Source organism: Malaya genurostris, chromosome 3 (genome assembly GCF_030247185.1).
Source record: "Malaya genurostris strain Urasoe2022 chromosome 3, Malgen_1.1, whole genome shotgun sequence".
Classification (NCBI taxonomy): Eukaryota; Metazoa; Arthropoda; class Insecta; order Diptera; family Culicidae; genus Malaya; species Malaya genurostris.
In genome coordinates this window covers 124,756,976-124,774,401 of record NC_080572.1, presented here as the reverse complement: position 1 = coordinate 124,774,401, position 17,426 = coordinate 124,756,976, and the positions used below count along the sequence as shown (strand labels likewise).

The 17,426-nt window shown below is 36.7% G+C and overlaps 1 pseudogene; it reads left to right on the top strand.

Moving 5' to 3' along the window:
• Positions 1–13,795, top strand: part of LOC131433971 (uncharacterized) — a 30,996-nt pseudogene extending 17,201 nt beyond the window's left edge.
• The last annotated feature ends 3,631 nt before the right edge of the window (positions 13,796–17,426 follow it).

Genomic DNA, 17,426 nt, shown 5'->3' with positions numbered 1-17,426 from the left:
GATTTAATTTCATCAAAATTCGTCTCAATAATGTCATCGTGTGATAACACTTGGGTTGAAATATGATCATATTTCAGTGAGACTTCATTTTCAATAGGACTCACAACGTTCAAATTAAAATTGTGGACACTCTCGAACTGCTGAGCAAGTTTTTGAGCTTTTTCGCCATTTGTAAGAAGTATTTGATTTCCTTCCTTGAGAGCAGGAATAGGTTTCTGAGGTTTCTTAAGAACCTTAGAAAGTTTCCAGAAAGGTTTAGAATATGGTTTAATTTGTTCAACTTCTTTAGCGAAATTTTCATTTCGCAAAAGAGTAAATCTATGTTTAATTTCTTTTTGTAAATCCTTAACTATGTTTTTCATAGCAGGATCACGAGAACGTTGATATTGTCGTCGACGAACATTCTTCAACCGAATGAGCAGTTGAAGATTGTCATCGATGATAGGAGAATTTAATTTAGTTTGAGCTTTGGGAACTGAAAGATTTCTAGCTTCGATAATATAATGATTCAAATTATCAATTGCTGTGTCGATATCCGCAGAATTTTCTAAAATAGTTTCATGATCCACATGATTTTCAATGTGAGATCTGTAATCCAACCAATTTGCTCTATGATAGTTGAAAGTCGCTTTATACCTATTTCTCCGATCAAGCATTGAGTAGGAGAGTGTATTTATAATCGCTTGTCACCTTCTTTAATGGTGCCAGTCGCTGGCTGGACATAGCCAGAGACAGAGGACAGAGAAGATGTTTGGATGTAAGGTATCGGTCGGGTGACGGCCAGGATGTAGACCATGTTCGATGTACGTTGCTACTATGTCTGTTTCGAGTTTTAGAGTGGCTAAAGCAAGATCAGAGTGGCGAAATGGTAGCGCGTATGCACGGAATGCATAAGAACGCAGGTTCGAGTCCTGTCTCTGAGCGTATCTTTTTCCAAAAATTCATCTTTTCTGTTAGTTTTTCTTTCACTTGGCTTCTCCAATATATATTTCCGCTCAGTCATTGCAAAAACTGAACTTAGTCATGGCGGCTTTACGTCAAACTAAAATTAATAAATCGCTTAAAAATTTGCTGCTAAAGTGAAGTGGTACTATTTGTATTTTCTTGAAAGTGTATCTGTAGCATTAGGTTTACCAGCAAGCCATTCTGCAAGTGAAGGAAAAATTTCCTAATTCCCTGTCAGAGATGTCTATCTCCTCTGTGTGACGAAGAGCAAGCAAAATTTCTCCCCTCGCACTGACAACTTCAACGAGAGCTCTTCTCTTTCACATTTATACACCACTGTTGTGTAAAGTGTACACGCATCATGAGTGCGTTTGTTTATTTCCTTTTACCTCTTCCACTGAATCGCACCAAAGTGCTAGAGCATTAGCTAATAAATTCTCCGAGGTGGATGCAGATACTTTCACAGAGGTGTACACGCCGGTGAGCACTCTGCTGTATGGTTTTCGTAGATGAAGCGTGGACACGCAAAATCAGCAAAATAAAACAATTTATCGAAAAATTTTCGGTTTTCCTTGCAAATTTTTCATAGCAAGGCCAGATCTACTCTCTATTAATTGAAGTTCACAGAAGTGTTCGCTCACAATCACGCGCCAGTGGTCACTTGGGTGTATTTAGACGAGAGCGCGTGTGAGCGATTCATGCGAAGAGAATTAATATATAGTTCATGTTGGTTTTTGGAGATTGCAAAGTTGTGCCAAAACTTTTCTGTGCTTCGATCAGGATTGATTTCTAATGTCATTGTCCTCCAAACAATTTGTGCACGATAAGATAAACTGCAGTTTTCTTCGCAAAACGCTCAATTTATCCGTTAGTGACTAATACTCAATGTTGGCTATACTATTTCTAATGTGTTCAAGATAGGTACATAACCGTATCTTTATTAACCATGAGGAAGCAATCTTAAACTTGAAACCCGTTCAGTAAATGGAAGGTGATTTAGCATCAAGAGGCATTCCATGAATGAATTTTGTACTTTTCGCTTCAATGGCCGAGTTAAAGTTATTTGTTTATTTTCTCAACACTTCGGGTGTGAACGAATGTTGTTACTGACTGGTTGAAACGAATCTGGTTTTGTTCGCTGTTTTTCCCCAGACTGATCTAGAGTGGTGAAAACTGAATAAAAATAGCAAACCTGTGATGATAAACTTAACTACTGCGCGTGCAAGTTTTTTCATATATCAATACTAAATTATTTCGTCTGATATGTTTATGAAGTTATTTTAAACAAAACAGCATATTATTGATATAACGTTGAAATGTGTATACCGAACTAAAAGTTTTTTTTTTGTTTTTTCGTTAACTAAATCCTAGCAATTTTCTAGCATTTCGCCGACAAATTTGTATCGTCTTATATTGATTTAGAAGTTATTGCTGAAAACAACGAACTTTAATAGATTTTAATACAAAATCAATTAGTTTTAGCTTAAGCATAAAAGGATAGTGGATGGTCACGTGAGGAAACTAATTGCCACTCGATCCAAGGATGTAAATATTTAACATCCTTTTCTTCCGATGCCAATGATCGAGTTTTATTAATAAATTTTAAGTTGAAATGTGTTTAACTAATTTTACGTCCAGCACCAACACTCGTGTTGGGTGGTTAATATTTTTGTTCTCTGACCGCGAACCTTCTGATTACACCTAGTGGTGTAATAAGGTGTTTGTCATTTTACTAATATTCTCAAATAGAATTATAATTATAATATAAATTCAAAATACTGTTATAAGATTTTCGAATGGAATCTTATTTTAGATTATTCAAGCCTCACCTTACAAAAGATATACTGAGATAATTAGGGGAGACCAGGGCTAAAATGGCCACTTTTGGTCTTGCGCAAAAAAATAGACCAGAAAATAAAATTTTCACTTGGAATGTTATATACTGTTTCGAAAGCTGCAACCTTCATTGTCAAAACGCATTTGGTTCTGCAGACGAAATCTGACTCGGAGTACACCAACCTCGAAATCAAAAATCTCAGAATGGGTGGGGAGAAATTGGGGAGTCACATTTCGACGCAAGAAACAATTCAGACATGACAAAATATTGTGTGTACATGAATTTTTTTGGCATTATTGATATCTTACTACTGTTCGTACATGAAAAATACATACAAGGCGGGGGGTAGATAGAATAGATTTGAATGAACGGTATTGTAGTCCCATACCAAATTCCTGACTATTGTTTGGATCCGACTTCCGGTTTCGGAATTATGAGGTAAAATGCGCAAAAAAATATAAAAAAGGCATAAACTTTTCTCAGAGATGGCTATTTAGGTGGTAAATGCACAGGCGCGAACACATGGCATGTCCTGCTTGTCTAGACGAGATCACCACGGCAGAAAACGACATGTTTGCATGTCCCCGCTTCGCTACACAACGAAGTGTGCTGCTGGATCCATGCGGCGAGGACACATGCAGTACTAGTGAGGCACAAAACCAAAAGGATTCACCGATAGCTATCCACCCGAAGTAATAACTAACAGTTGTACCGGGGTTTATTTTGTTTATTTTATTTTTTATTTTTTTTGGGAGCAGGGAAAAGCCCGATGGAGATGAAATTTGGCAATCTCTCTCTCCAGCAGGCATAAAACCTCCTCATCTTTCGTATCAACAGATTACAATGATCCAACAGATACAATAAGGCTTAAAACTAACAATAAAAACTAATAAATAAAACTAAACCTATAACCCTATATCTAGTTGATGACACCAAGCACTACAGGGCAGCAATAGTGTTCTTGCTTCAACTGGCGGAGAAAAAGGGATAGGTAAATGGATGATGAAGGTAGGTGGAGGGGGTGGAAAGTAAGCGTGGTCGAACAACGGGGTTAGAATCGGCATGTAGATCTAATTACAACGGGGTTAGAATCGGATTAGATGGTGGAAGACGGAGAGAAAGACGAGGTTAGAATTGGCAAGTAGATCTAATTAGTGATCGAAAAGATGGTGGAAGACGGAGGAAAGAAGGAAGTGCGAGCGGGTTAGTATTTGCAAGCGAATCTGCTTAGTTTCCAATAGAAATAAAGAAGACGAAGAAAATGGAAAGGGAAGCGAAAGGGTTAGTATCATCGAGCGAATCTGATTAGTTTCCAACGGTGATGGGAGAAATTTTTGCATTTTTGTTCAACCATCACTAGGTTGAACAAAAATACAAACGGTTACAGACAAATCCTGATCCAAAGTTAATCTGACAAGTGGCAATGAAACAATCGTTTGATCATATTTCGGGATAGATGAAAGTCGAAAACATTGGAGCAGCTATTGAATGTCCTGCACATACTGGAAAATGGTTCATTGTAACCATATGTTAATTTGTTCGTGCAATGGGTAAACTCAAGAAACGATGAGAGCGTAGATTACGTCGATGAATGTTCAGATTAATCAATTGCAGAAGTTCGGGACAATCGATACGTGATTGTAATAAATCAGCAACAAAAACGGCTTTGGAGACATTCCTACGAACATATAGCAGATCCAGGTCAATAAGCTTACAACGATCTTTGTAGCTAGGAAGATTAGTGGGATCCCTCCAAGGTAAATTGCGCAGAGCGAATCTAACAAATTTACGCTGGATAGTTTCGATGCGTACAATGTCGATTTGATAGTGAGGTGCCCAGACAACAGCTGCATATTCTAGCGTCGAACGGATAAGAGCACAATATAATGCCTTAAGACAGTATACGAGGTCTGTTCAAAAAGATCCCGGAATTTTTTAATTGCGCGCGTCTGGAGAGTCCGGTGGTCAAAATTTTTTTTTTATTGTGTTGGTACATATGTCCCTAATGTATGGTGAAATTGTCAGCTGTATTCATTGTTTACATTCTGTCTTGTAGCGGCTGATGTAGACGTGTTTTTTTGAGCTCGGCAATTTTTGTCTTGGTGACGTTGGGTGCTTCCACGTGGACGATTGTGCTTTTGTTTTTCATCATCATAAACGTACACCCATGTTTCATCACCAGTTATGACCCTTTCAAGTAAATTTGGATCGTCGTTGACGTCGTTTAACAGCTCCTGAGCGATGGTAATGCGTTTGTTTTTTTGATCAAAATTCAGCAGTTTTGGAACGAATTCTGCTGCCACTCGCTTCATGCTCAAAACATTTGAAAAAATATGATGGCATGAGCCAACTGATATGCCAACTTCATCAGCAACTTCTCTAATAGTGATTCGGCGATCATCCATAATCATTTTTTACACTTTTCCCACATTTTCATCGATTATTGACGTGCTGGGTCGACCGGAGCGTTCGTCGTCTTCAACGTCTTCGCGGCCATCTTAGAAACGCTTATACCACTCGTAAACACTTGTTTTTTTCATAGCAGACTCACCGTAGGCTCTCTGTAACATTTCGCACACTTGGTTACACTTTATTTCATTTTTCACGCAAAATTTAATACAAATTCTTCAATTCTTCCATTGTTTAAACTAACAAAAATCGCCGAGCTCAAAAAAACACGTCTACACCAGCCGCTACAAGACAGAATGTAAACAATGAATACAGCTGAAAATTTCACCATACATTAGGGACATATGTACCAACACAATAAAAAAAATTTTTGACCACCGGACTCTCCAGACGCGCGCAATTAAAAAATTCCGGGAACTTTTTGAACAGACCTCATACTGTTATAAGATTTTAGAATGGAATCTTATTTTAGATTATTCAAGCCTCACCTTACAAAAGATATACTGAGATAATTAGGGGAGACCAGGGCTAAAATGGCCACTTTTGGTCTTGCGCAAAAAATAGTCCAGAAAATAAAATTTTCCCTTGGAATTTTATATACTGTTTCGAAAGCTGCAACCTTCATTGTCAAAACGCATTTGGTTCTGCAGGCGAAATCTGACTCGGAGTACACCAACCTCTAAATCAAAAATATCAAAATGGGTGGGGAGAAAATGGAGAGTCACATTTCGACACAAGAAACAATTCAGACATGACAAACTATTGTGTGTACATGATGTTTTTTGGCCTTATTGATATCTTATTACTGTTCGTACATGAAAAATACATACAAGGCGGGGGGTAGACAGAATAGATTCGAATGAACGGTATTGTAGTCCCATACCAAATTCCTGACTATTGTTTGAATCCGACTTCTGGTTTCGGAATTATGAGGTAAAATCTGCAAAAAAAAATATAAAAAAGGCATAAACTTTTCTGGCTATTTAGGTGGTACCTGCACAGGTGCGAACACATGGCATGTCTTGCTTGTCTAGACGAGATCACCACGGCAGAAAACGACATGTTTGCATGTCCCCGCTTCGCTACGCAACGAAGTGTGCTGCTGGATCCATGCGGCGAGGACACCATACCGGAGTATAAGGAACATGGGATATGCCACCGTACTGAGAATTGGGACGCAGAGTTACCTGTGACATCCCAGATCGCGGACATATTGCAGCGAAACTGGAACACAGAACAGCAAGAAGCTGCCGCGGCCGCCGGCCGCTCAATCAAGAAAGATCAGCGACGTAGCACCAGCTTTGTATCGGCGAGGCGCCAACGCCATGCTCCAACCAGATTCGCCGGACCGACCTGTATTACCACCTGATCGATCTCTCGAAGTGAAGCGAGTGGCTCAAAATTGGTAGCTAAATGGTTGGAATCTGGGAACTAAATGGCTCGACAATTGGAAGGGAACGATGCAGATCTTAGTACTAGCGAGGCACAAAACCAAAAGGATTCACCGATAGCTTTCCACTCGAAGTAATAACTAACAGTGGTATCGGGGTGGTAGGATTGGAGATGCAAGGTATTCTAGTGGATAGTTCCATTTACAAATGGGTAGTCCTATAGAGTGTCCCACACTCCGTGTGTAAATAAATTTCACCTTGTAATGAAAACCTGTCTAATGGCTAGACTTTGTGAGAAGGATTTCAACCTGTGACAAATGACTGAAGCTCATCTATAGTGATTTTGGTGGGGTATTAAGTCGCCCATGAACCGACCTAATTGCAGGTGTTTTTGTATTGTCGTTTGTACGAGATAAAGCTTCTTCAGGCACTGATGAGTACAATTCTATTCTTGCACAGTAATATGTATAACGTGAATAAATTTACATCCTATTTCCAAAATCGTGATAGCGCTGGAAAGGTAAAACTCTACAAAACGGTATAATGGTTTCGAGTTTAACCTTTCATTTGTTTTGAAATCGTGATTTCTCTGGAAACCATTCATTGGGCTAACCGATTTTTTTGTTTTTTCGTTTTTTTTTTTTTGAAAAAAATTTGATATCATGCTAATATTGATGATTATAAGGAAAGATATACACATACGTAAAAAAGAAATAAAGAGATGAAAATAATTAAAAGTTGGAACTAAGTGTAAGACCTACGTTTTCATTTACCAATCACAGAAGAGCAAATGATGTTGTCTTGTTGATTGTTCGTGCACTGCCGGTTTCGATCGTTGGTCTTCATCGTTCTCTTCTACATCGCATGAACATTCACACAATAGGGAATCTATAAATATATGCCATGTTACATTTTTAACTTCAATCGGCAACCAGCCACTAACGGAGCAGCTAACTTGTCGCTCTTTGGAAGCTTGGTTTTTGTGGTGCGTCGTCGTGTTCGCTTCAGTATATTGAATGTATCACCTGTTGATTCTACGGGAACTAGCAGGCCAATTCAGAACATTCGGAGCATGATTTTTTGGACCAAATTTGAAGCGCTTGTATCTCGGTAATTTGTTCATGGATTCACCACATTTAACATGTGTACAGTGCGGCGCTGTATGTCGAATGTGTGTTCGTTTGTGTGTGTATTCACTGCATTGCAAATCGCTTCACCGGTGAGCAACCCATACACAACCTGACAGAAATGAGCCTGTTTCATACGTGTTCAACTGAATGCAGGGCGGCGCTAGTGTCAATGAATTACGAAACAAAAAGATTACGAGAGAAACCAGTACTACATTACGTTATTTACGGTCACTGTGTATGCGTCCAGCAATATATTTAAAAGGAGCGTAATTTTCATATTGTGACTCACGCAAGAACTCCTGAATGAAATGAAAATATTGCGAATTTTTCTAACAGCGCTGCATAGCAACAAACTCATCAATAACACACGCCATAAATCTCCCAACATGCGTATTTTGTAATTTTTCTATCTTTTAAGGGCTGATGCCAGTAGGCCGCGTAAAACCACGTGGCTCGCTGTGCGTATTACATTTCTCTCCATGCTCTCTCGCAAATGTGTAAAATGACTCTCGATGTGGCCGGGTGGCCAGAAAGTTTTGATATTTTCAGTTACAAGTTTGAGTACATCCAGTACATCCCATAAAATCCAAGAAAGCTGCCGCTTGTTTGGCAGCCTTTTTGAGCCGATTTTATTTCTCTCACATGTTTCGTTACGTTACCTGGGAACTAAAAGGGCGCCGACATAGAAATCGACTTACATTTACAAAAATAACATTCACTTCATTTTTATCGCGACAGCATATATGTTTTTATGCACTAATCGCATCTAAATTAAATTATCTAGACATTGTCAGGATAGATTTTTGATCCATGCTTTTGAAGGCGAGATATTCAATGAACAAGTTGAAATTTGCCGTTTTCAACTATGCAATTCTTCCTTAAGAAAAAAACTTTCCCGACCGCTAAAGTTAATGAATCATTCTGAAATTTTCACAGAATAATCTAAACTAATTTTCTAAGAGATTGTAAGTTGGGTTTTTTATATTCGTCACCGTTTCTGAGAAAATCAGATTTCAAACGTGAAAATAGCCTTCTAAATCACCCTAAAACACACTGGCCTCAGGCCTTAATTCACTCTGCCCAGCGTCTTCTCTTTGGTCTAATAAGATAACTATTAATAGTAATTGATAGAGTTAGAAATGAAGTGTTTTTTGAAATGTTGTGTGTGATTAAAGAGTACTTAACATATTTAGTCGTATCAATGAAAACGCAAGGAATTAGTAGCCATTTGTAGGAGTATTTGTTATCATTGGATGATCTTCTAACGACTCGGATAAAGATAAGGGAACCATAGATTTAATCTTGGTTTGCGATTTAGTAGTATTGGTCTTCAAGATTCAGTAAAATACATTACTTCAAGTTCATTATTCATTGGAATGTGACGAACTACTTTCAAACCTTCTATTGATGAATAAAGAAAAATTATACTTATACTAAACCATAGTAACTTATCATCATAATTATTTTGTTAATGTCAAGAAATGCTAGCAAATTTATTGTACTTATTTAAATATAAAAATTTAAACCCAAATGTTATTCTATTTACGACGCCATTGTGGAACCAGAGAACCAAAACTTTTACTTATATTCTCGATGTATGGGAGCTGTCAAGTTGTCCACGGGTTGCCGGTGAGCGATTGGGTTGCTAAGGTTATCACCATGTTAACTTCTCTCGCCCGGTAAGCAAAAAACTATTTGCTCGTGAGCGGGGGATCGTTGTATGAGTTGAGTAAAACTGAAACTGAACACCAATGAAACTGTTTACGATTAGAAACGTCTGAATGCTCATCACGGAAATTCGAATTGTGCTTGAATTACATAACATCTTTTTGGATTGGATTGGTGGATTTGGATTTGGATTATTAATAACTTTTTCCCTGACATGTCTTCAGAAATTAAAACAAACTCTACAGTTGTATCTACATTGGCCGCGCAAACCGTCCAACCATAATGAGTACAGAAACTTCTAAAGCAAAACTCGGCCAACCAGTTCCGGTCTCCACTTATGCTTTAGAAAACAATACTATCTCCAATTTTTTTCAACCGAAACAAATTAAAACACTTGTATAAATGCATCGAATTAAGCTTTTTACTTCAAAAACTCTCAAAATAGAAACATGTCGAAACATATAGGTATTAAGTATTTTTTCGCTAGGAAAGTTTTTTGTCTTCAGTATTCCTTAAGTGAAATTTTAAAATAATATACAAAATTAGGTTTTATGAAATACTTCACATGAATTTGACACACTTAGAGAAAATCGTGTAAATTTACGGCTTTTGAGACCGACATACCACCTTGATCAAAAAGTTCCCAGAATCACCACCATGTGGCGCTCTCAGTCACCCGATTAGATTTGTTTTAGGTTGTCACATCTGTCATTGACAGTACGGTAAAATTTCATTTTCAATCGAATAATATCAGTTGAAAATGGAATTTTTAGCCACTGACCGTCAGCATATCGATACAAATACATTTGACTTTTGCTGCCATTTTCAAGTGAAGATCCCAGAATTCATCGTCAGTTGAATAATCATACCAAGTCATTTGAAGTTTTACCTGCACAGTTTCTAGTGCTAATTATAAATGGAGTAAAGTATTAAAAATGAAAACTGGAGGAGGATACAATTAATTTAAGTGTATTCTGTAATTGATATTTCAGCTATCTGGTTTGTCTTTCATCTATTATCTTGAACCAATTCGTATGCTTACATGAATCTCATTTGATGGTCGCTCTCGCACTGTCAGAGTGTGAAGTTTTCTGCAGTAGAGAGATCGTCAGTGTGTGTCACATTCGGTTTCAATGTAATTGAATGTATTTTTACTGCACTGCTCATTGATATTCTATCAATTTTCCAGCTTACTACCTGGTCATTTGTGAAAGTTACGCTGTATTGAGTACATCTGCGATTGTGCGTGTCCTCGATTTTGTACAGTTTTCAAGATGGAATTGAATTTGCAAAAACGAGTTTGTATTGAATTTTGCGTTAAAAACGATTTCAATGGTGCGACGACATTGCAAATGTTATCAGAGTGTTTCGGCATCGATACTCTGAAGAAAACAGTCACTTATCAATGGCACGAACGTTTCAGTTGTTTTGGCCGTGAGTCTGTGAATGATGAATGATGTATCAAGGCCAGACCGTAAACAAGGAGTATTGTTTGGGCGTTATGAGACGTTTGCGTGAAACAATTCGCCGGAAAAGACCAGATTTGTGGGCAAGCAACTCATGAATCTTGCACGACGATAACGCATCGTCACACAATGTCATCGTTATCCGTGAATATTCGACTAAAAATGAAATGAATACCATTCAGCAACCACCGAATTCACCTGATTTGATTACTTTTTCCTATTTGGTCGACTCTAGAAACCACTCCGGGGAACGAGTTTCAGCACCGGAGATGAGATTATGGAAAAATCGCTGATGGCTCTGATGGCCATACCGAAAACTGAATATAAAAAATGTTTCGATAATTGGATCAAGCGCTGGCATGTGTGCTGCCGTCGAAGGGGAGCACTTTGAAGGGGACAGTATCAGTTTTGATGAATAATCTTGTATTTTCAATTTTCTGAATTCAGGAAACTTTTTGATCAAGGCAGTATTTGAACGTCCAAACTGTCTCGTTTTACAGTTAATCTAAGGCATATTCGATTTAGTCTGACATATTTTTAAGAGCTGAAGCATGTAAACTTACACGCATGTTTAGTATGCTGTGTAAATTTGACACTTATTCAAATCATTCATGTAAAATTCAGACAATTTACGCCTTACGTTTTTATGAATTGAGTAATATATGCTGTGCAAATAAATTATAGAAATTCAAAAGAATGATGTGGTGGGCTATTTATGGAAGTATCGATTCCTGGACTATAAATGGCTGAGTACGACATCTGAGAGCTAGAATCAATTCAAAAATATTGTACAGAATCACATAGATTTACAGGCCTTGACTATTGATATCCAATTGAGCCTTTTCGTCCACATATGCCAAAATACCTCGAAACACACGTTCACACACTTGATTTCACATGACATGTATAACGTTTCCATCGGTTACAGTTGAATTGATTCAGAGTCCAAATTTTGAACCTACAAGAGTGCGGAAGCTATCATAAATCATGACTCAAATATTCATTAAATAGCTGGGATCAAAGAACTTTAGAAATTACCATCAGTTTGGAATGAATTGCAACGGTGATGAAATTGGATGATCAATACGAGATCTACTAATCAAAGCTGTTATCGCTCTTCACATTCATTTTTGACCGGTGAATTATTCTTCTTCTTGAAATGAATATAAACTTTTACTTCAACCAAGCTTCGCGAATCGATTTATTTAAAGATTTTGTGAGTAACGCGCTGTTTAATTATGCTTTATCTTCCCTGAGTGCCACCACTTTATTTAATCCTTTGGTGGCCAAAGAGCTCTCTTCCCTGCTAGATGTTTACAGTTAGTGAGACATGCTTCATCTTTACGATGCTAGTGTAAATTATAGCTATTCATAAAAAAACTACCTACGCTCCGTATAAAATAAAGTGAATGCCGACTATCTAGCCACGTTGGTACAAGAGGTATTCTTGCGTATAATTAATTGAATGTTAGGATTAAAATAACGGCGGTTTTTCTCGTTCACACGAATTTTTCGTTTCACCACGATCAAAACAATGGTCGAAACAAGTTTTGTATTCATTAGTGTCAGTTAGTGCCTATGTTATACCATAGCATTCTTTCGTGACGTTCTTGACTTTTTGCACGAACGAAATACAATACACTGCCATATTGTATTGATTGTACTAAAACTAATGCTCAAGACAGGTATAATATTTTCATATCGAGAAAACACTAATTTTACCATCGAGAGAGTTTCGAACGACGACAGACAGATTGAAACGATGGCAAGAATGACTCAACATGTCTAGGGGCCCATTAATTTTTGCTTGTCAGATGCTGTCTTGTTTTGCTTGATAAATTATGTTCTAATTATCTGTTACGAGATCTTGAATTGACACGATAAGTACTGGTTGTATCAGGCCAACAAATATGTTAAATCTCGTTGGTTCGGTTATTCGGATATTGGTTTGGAAAATCGAAAATCCAAATTGGTATACTATAAGCACACTTCAGTTTATCAAAAGAAGTTCCGCAAAATCAATAGGATTAAAATCCATGGTTGCAAACACATTTATGCATTCTATGTAATATTAACGAGAAAAGAATTTTGTCATTATAGCAATACACAACACTCATTTCATTAAAACGAAGTATAGTTAATTTCTTTTATGACAGGGTTATTCGCTGGTTCCAATCATCAACTTCACTTAATTTGTGCTAAACCAATGCGGGCATACCATACCGAGTGCTAATGCGTTTTTTCCTCATTTTCTTCATTTTCAGTTACTTCATAATTAAAGTCATTCTCATTCTACTTATTCAACCAGGAGATGCACAGTTTAGAATACTTGGCATCTCGTCTGACCGATCCAACAACGACGCAAGTGAAGTTGCGTTAGTACAAATTCGACCATTACAGCTAGCTGGCAAAGAACCGGTCGAGTCAAGATCGTTTGTAGATGCACCGATAGCAATCGCAATCAGCACAAGCAGACCAATGATGACAACAGCGGAAACTATTGAAGACCAAACGAGCAAAATCATTAAGCTCCAAATTATGGACTCCTCAGCCGCTCGGAATATTTCATCGAGAGAGGGAAAACATCAGTACAGCAACCACCTCACCGACAACGATATCATAAACATCGCTCCGTTAAGGCCAACTCCGGTTTCAGCGAATCCATCGTCCACAAATCGTCGAAGAGCCACCGGATCAATCAAATTTACCGGTGACTCGGAGTTATTTTACATCCAGAAGCCTTCATCACCAGCGCCGTTCAAAAAACACTATCAAACGAAAGACAATGATGGCATTGCAGATTTCGTGCTGCAGCGCTACAAACGCCGAAAATACAAATCCAAATGTCGCTGTGAGCGAATTTGGAACTGCCCGCGTATTCAACTATCCATCGCCAGATGTGAACCTGATTACTTTATGTGTTGCTTTTAAAGATGGCATGGTACATAAAACATAAGAGTGATAAATTAGACCTAGCACTATATTTGTAATAATTTATGAAATAAAGATAATTTTAAGATAAACTGCTTTTCTCATATTTACCGATTAAAGACCAATTTAGATTGGCACATCTAGCAATGGAAGCGCCCTAATTTAGTTTTCTCTACGGTAATTTTCCTATGGATTTTGGCTACACTTCTGTTTTTTTACACAAAATCCAAGATGAAATTATTTCTAACTTTCTGTTTTCAACTTCAAAAGAATAGTTTAATAGTAATACACAAATAAAATACATTCGTTTTTCATCATTTTCAGTTGACACATTGAAATGGAGCTAAAGAAAGTCGGATCAATGAATAAAGATGGGTGTCATCGATTTCAATTACACAGATACAATTTAAACTTATAATTCATGATAGAATACGTTCAGGCGAATTTTCTATCAGAACTCAAAGTTGGTTAAAGCTCTAAGCTTTCACATTCACATGACGCGCCATCTTCATATGAGTTCTCGAAACTTCGAATGAAACACGCAGAAAAAAATTCTAATAATAAAGAAATTCCGGGTAATTCCAACGAATTTTTTGCTGAGAGCTATAGGAATAAGGGCATGTTCAGGAGTGTTCTAGTTCTACATGCATAATTTATGTCAGTTTTCAAATTTAAATCTAGAATTTATAACAAAATAAACTGGCAGTGCCAGTGTTTTACTCGTGTTTCAAATATACAAAAAATAGAACGGCATCGTAGACCAGATTTAAATTTGACAGAAGAACTGGTCGAATAAATAAAACTAGAACGGCTTGCTGAGGATACGCTTGTTCCAGTTTCTGCTCTATTATAGATCTTCCATATAGAACTTCTAACTGCCGAATTTGCTCTAAGGGCATATTCAGTAGTGTTCTAGTAGGCAGTTCGTGCTTGCATGTCATCAGACACAGTCGACAATTGCGTACGGTCGAGACGATAGAAACAAAGACAATACAGTGTAGTGAACAATAGATTGTACGAAATGGGCAAATACGATTTAACAAAGCCTGAAACTTGGCCTACAAGGCCAAATTCAATTTGTATTGATTTCAAGCGCTGCAAAGTTAGACCAGCAGCAACCGAAATTGAAATCTTGCTTAACACTCCTAATACCAAGCCTAAAAAAGTTACGCGAAGCACCAAGCCTCAAAAAAAGTTGGAACGGTAACTTTGAGCTATCATAGCTCAGTTGTTACTTGACCAATTTAAATAAATTTTTCACCCTCGAATTTTGTTAAGTTTGTAGATTATTTTAGGTATATCATTATTGGCAATCTTTTAGGAAAAACTAATGAAAATCAGATTTTTCCCGTTCCAAGTTTTTTTTAGAGCTCAAAACGTGCCCTATCTGCATTCATGCGGCACCTGCATCGCGAATCGGATATTGAGAACTTCAACTTTACCGAGTCATAACTTTGTTGTTAGTTAACCGATCTTCAAAATTTGTTCACCATTGGAAAGGTAATACTTCCAGAAATAAAACGCACTGAAAAACCGAAAAATAGGGTTATCTACCCAAAGTTATAATGAAAACTGTAGATAGATGACCTAAGAAAAGATGAGACTTTTTACTATGATCGTAAATATATCGAAATTCAAAGCGATGACCTATATATTTTTATACATCATTCGATTGCTAGTGATACCAGCTACAATTTTCGCTCAATTACCATTCCTACACAATCAGAAGAAAACATTGAGAAATCGATGAATTTATAAATATATATGAATTTTTCATTTTTTCTCACATGTTTGTATATAACTCAAAAATTAAAGCGATGACATGTACATTTTTTTGATTCAAAATATTGAAATCATTACCAGAAACAATGTATTGATGATCAAAGTTATATATCCGTTCAAAGAATCTCAAGAAATTTGGTACAAATACAGAGAATTTGTGTTATTGGGAAAATTTTGCCAAACAACATGAAATCAAAACTTTTAAATTTTATTACATATATTTTTTTATTATTTTAGTTGGAAATTTAATATAAACAAAATTTACAAAAAAAAACTAAAACTTGGATTTCACTGAAAATTTTAAAATTTGTAGTAAATAACCTAAAACTCTTAAAATATTTTTGTATTGGACAAACGATCTAAACAATTTTTATGCACAACACAAACGCATTTGATAACTACTAAAATTCTGGTTTTGTTGTAGGTTTGCCTAAGAATCTCAAAAAATAGATAAAAGATCGGAAATTTCAAAATTTCCGAGTTAAATTGCATTCCACAGTGGTCCGGATCCACAATTTAGGGGGCTTTGTGGCTTAAACTTATACTTTAGAGCTATGATGTCTTCAAAACAAATGATCAGTGAAGATAAACCATATGTCGATGTACATGGTATTAGGGTGGCTCTTATTATTAAGGTGATCCGAAACTTATTTTCCGGATGCATTGAGATAGAGGACTGCATTTTTCGGCAAAACTGTAGTTAAACTTACATCGAGCAGCTTTGCTGAGGACATCATAGTAGTATCTGCAACGGTTTTAGTGTTACAGCTATTTTTAAAGAGCAACTTAGGGTGTTCCTCAAAAAATCAGATTTTTTGCTATAGCATTTAACGCGAGAGGGTGGTTGGAGGTTCTATCAACCGTGCTTTTTGGCACCTGCAGATCGTTCAGCATCTTTTCGGGGATGCAGGACGACTTATTTCTTTATGTTTTGTGCTGTTTTCCCACCTCACCCAATTCTCAATTCCCTTTCATGTTCCTTTTATCCTTCCCTTCCCATCAGGAAGTTGATGAGAAGCTACGCAAGGCACGAATAACTAGGGGAACATGCCACTTGAGCCAATTAGTTCTGATAACATAGGTGCAGGGTTTCATTCAGTAAAAAGCATTCAAACGAAGAGGTTGTTTTTCGAGACGAAGACAACTGTAAGCTGCGAATAGATTGGTTGGTAGGTGCTAATCGCAAAGGCTGCTGCAAAGCCAATATTCGGGGCGATTCCAGTTTCATAAGTGCCTGAAATAGTGGAACTCACTTCACTGAGAAATATGGCCTAACCGATTTGAGAACTGTTTCAATTTGTAGGTTACACTAGTTCATGCACTAGCTTTCATGTTTTTCAAAAATCAAACAAAATTGTTTGAAGAATACATTTTTATATGAGAATAAGAGAGATATGAGAAAGGCATCATTACACAACTAGGTGGATAAAAACAAGTTTTACTTAATTTCGTATGATTTTTGTGCTAAATTCAGAATTCTACTTTTTCTAAATTGTTTACTAATAGAAAATTCAAATAATTTTCGAATTATATACATTCCGAAAAAATTCTAAATTTGTGATATTTAAATTCTAATATTCTATCGATTATAATTGATGTCGTTCAGGATAGCGGAAAATTTAAGATATATTTTTTTGTTCTCAATTGCTAGTAAAACAAAATTCAAGCAATATTTTTTTTTAAATTTTAGTTGGTTTCTTTGGCCACGGGTTAGTATATGGAATTCGTATAAATTTACGTTCTATTTCTTTTTGTACAAGGCCATTGAAATAAATTAAAAATTTCGTGTTGTCACAAAATTTATTTTATTAATAGAAACAAATTCTACGTCTCTTTGAAACAGATGAAATCAAAACGGATTCCAATA